General features: G+C 35.9%; 1 pseudogene; it reads left to right on the top strand.

Moving 5' to 3' along the window:
• The first annotated feature begins 605 nt into the window (after window positions 1-605).
• The window catches only part of LOC111376176, a 20,409-nt pseudogene continuing 17,225 nt past the window's right edge, over window positions 606-3,789 (top strand).

The following is a 3,789-nucleotide window of genomic DNA, read 5'->3' as shown; positions in this document are numbered from 1 at the left end:
CAACTGTTAGGCAATGATGAAAAGGCCCAAAATGGATTTAATACTTGGTCCATTAATTATATACCTAGAAGGCCCACTTAACCGAGCCCAATATCCAGCCCACACACCTTAGTCGCTCTTGGACCGTTGGATTGACCCGCTGATCAACGGTTGATGATATTACCTATAAATATCCCCCTTACTCCTTGTTTGGCTCTTGGATCGTCATTTCTGTTTTCTTTCTTTCTCTCTGCCTTCTGGAACCTTCGTGTTCCCTGTCTGTGTGACCCTTCCTTCTTCTCTTTGTGAGATTTATGGTTGATTATCTTTGTGATAATCGTATTCTTGTGTGATTCTCCTTTGTGTGAGTAATCGACCGAAGGTAGGCAGTTTGATTTCTTGAGTCCAGTGAAGTGACCTTGGTGTGTTGGGTTGTGAGGGTTTGTGTTTGAGTCTCGGTGCCTCTGTGATGGTAACATGGGCGTGGTCTGAGCCTTCGATTGAGAGATCTAAGCCTTGATGTTGCGATTTAGGGTTTATGATGTAATCTGCGATTTTATGTTTTCATCTATGTTTTTTTGGATCCTGTTTGTAATACTATGGTTTCATTTTTCTTTTTGTAATCTCAAGGATAATTTGCCCGGTATGCTGCAGTCAGAAAGCTTTTTCATCAATTTCTTAATTGTGAATTGAAAACTGATGAGCAAGGCAACACCAAGAAGCAAATACTGTCAATTGGAGCTGGCTTTGATACGACATATTTTCAGTTGCAGGTGCTTGAGCTTTCACGGGAGACATGAATATTTTTTGTCACAATGAATCTGAGTAATTGATATAAGTACTATCTTTTGCTTTCATAAGTTTGCGTTCTCCTTCCTTTTGTCTTTCATCTTCTGTAATACTTCTTGTTAAACAAGAAAGCAGTGTGTGCATGGATCTGCGATTTCTATGCTTCCTGATGTTGACACTTCTCATACACCATGCCCCCATTCACGTGCGCCTCTGTAAGCATATTATTACACTTGAATTGCATATCCTTTTGCAATAAGAATGGTGAATATCCACTGGCGAATCTAGGATTCGGAGTGACCACGGGTGGTCGCCGGTTAATCTTTGGTCACAATAAAATACTTAAAATTAAATATAACAATTATTTATGCTAAATGTGAATATATATGGTTTTTATGGCACTTGTTAACTAAATTCAATCTGGTCAAGCACTGTATATTATTCATAATTCAAAGGAAGGTCGAAGGTTCGAAATTTGAATCCTTTTGTTTGCATTAAAATCAATATACTTGAAGATATATATTGTTACACTTCATGGTCACATGTCAAGGAATGCAATGATGGTCAAGTCCCCAACAATCTTAATAAGGGGCCAAGGGTTCGAATTCCTTTTCTTGCGTTAGTTTTAGCAAAAATCATTGATTTAGAAAAATTGAACAATAGATTGCTTTGAAACAAAATCGAACCCGGGACCTCCCACATGGTTGTGGAAGCTTCAACCAAGTAATATAAAATTTTAGTCATTATCAACAAAAAAAAAAAATTCCTTCTGGCGGATCCGTGCCGCAGGGCTCATCAGTTGCTGGATCCGCCAATGTGACAGAATATCTACTTGGTCGGAGTGGAAGAATTAGTTTCATTGTATGACATGTATGAAAGGGGATCTATTGTCCAGAAAAATTGTAGTGTACTATCCATACTGAGAGAGATACAGACAATGTTTGATGACCCATGTATTGGGATTTCGGAAGGTCCATTTTGATGGATGGAGTTGTCATACTCGAGTCCAATGGAAACCTGTAAAGTGGATAGAATTTCAGTTCAATACTAGACTTACATGGATCCTTCCATGCATGCTTGTATGTCTCTGTGCTTAACTTAGAGTTGGTACGGCTACTGACATAAATCTTTTAAATATGCTAATTTAACTCCGAAAATATGAAATATATTTGTGATTCTTTAAGCTAACTGTTTTCTTCTTTTACAGGATGAAGGGAAAGCACCTTATCTGTATGTGGAACTAGACTTCAAAGAGGTATGAATTTGGAAAACTCCGGAATATCGTGTGAGTATTTAAATATGTGCTGGCTTATAAATTTTCCAAGAGATCGTTTTGTCCGGTGATTTATATGGATTCACAAAACATCATTTGAGTAGTCAAACTTCTATACCATTCCTTTACTTTTAGTTTTGTTTGGCAGTGCCATTCTTTTTCTCATTTATTGGAATCCTGTAATGATTAGTTTTATCTCATAATTCTATCTTTTCTCGTTTTCCATTGTTTCAATTTGTTAGGTGACCAGTAAGAAAGCTGCTCTTATTGAAACCTGCAGTCAATTGAGGGATAAAGTTAGTGAAACTGCATCAATTTCTCAATGTAAGAATTAGGTCACATTTACTGAGACTCTGCCTTGTACAATTTCCCCCATTTCCCTGTGATATATACAAATTACCATAAAACTATAACCTTGCCGATATGGCCAAAAAAAGGGTTTTTACTTATGCTTTGTTTGGCAAGAATTTCTTAACGATTTAATTTATAAGTAAATATAAATGAGTGGTTAATAAGTGGATAGTACTTGTTGGTCCATTGTAATGTGTGGTTAAAAATGAAGTTTTACCATTTATAAATTTAGCCAAACAGAGGTTTAATGAATTTGATGCAAAATTGGAAAGAGAATCAAGGACAGTAGAGGAGAGATGGTTCTTGTTTGGAAGTGTTCAAATTATAATTTAAGCAATGGCCCCATGAAATATGTGGATAAAAAATGAATAATAAGTTGTGGGTCCCTAGAATGTGTGGATAAAAATTGTATTTTACTGGCTTAAATTTTAATTTAGACGCGAGATATGCACACAGAGAAATTCAAAAGAACTGAAGAATTGGAACAAAATATGATTTCAACATAACTTTGTATTTAACAATCAATAGTCTACTTAACTAAAAAACCCTACTTTTATGTGTACTAGAAAGACAGTGAGTACTGGGGTGAGATTGTTGAGAACAAATAGGAACTAAGGTGTAATTTCCAATTATTGAATCTCAAAGCGTCCTCTAATTACTTGGGTGTGTATCAGATTAAGGCTTTGATTTTAAAATTTGAAGGCAGTGGCATTAGATGCTTCAATGTCACGACGACATATTAATGCCTCGAAACGGGTCATAGACTCTCTAATGATGGATGTGCCCTACATCAATTTGTATGCATGGCTATTTTATGTTTCTTCTTTGGCTAATAATGTTCTCTCTCGTTTTCACTCTACATACATTTAACAGGCAAAAGTGCTAACGAGTGACATAATGTACTTAATATACTTATATGTTTTAGAAAAACTGATATATTGAATGGTTTAATGTATCCGGAGCTTCACTTGAACTTACAGTACAATGCTATAAGTTCTCAATCCCACAGAAACTTGGTACTGTTTGTTTATTTGGGTACTATGGCAATGAGAGAATATATCTGTAATCATCTTGGCACATGCTTTGTTTTAATTTTTAATTAACATAGGGCATTACAAAGTCTTCATTTCACATGCTGCATGTTTATTCTTGCCTATTTAAGGTTACCAGAGAAGGACTCCTGTATGGGATGTTAGGAATCTACTTATACATGCACAGCGGAATTTAAAATAATTTTCGATTCCCATCAAGAATCGTCTTTGTGTTTAGATAGAAATTGTGATAAGATTGTACCTTTTCTAGATCTGCAATCTATTTGCTTTTCTTTTTGTTCCATCAACCTTGATTTGCCACCACAGCTGTCCAATTGTCCAGCCTCCAACGGTGATCCACACAGA

Source organism: Olea europaea, unplaced genomic scaffold, assembly GCF_002742605.1.
Source record: "Olea europaea var. sylvestris unplaced genomic scaffold, O_europaea_v1 scaffold1467, whole genome shotgun sequence".
In the NCBI taxonomy this organism is placed as follows: Eukaryota; Viridiplantae; Streptophyta; class Magnoliopsida; order Lamiales; family Oleaceae; genus Olea; species Olea europaea.
The sequence above is the reverse complement of the archived record's forward strand: the minus strand, read 5'-3'. Positions and strand labels throughout refer to the sequence as shown.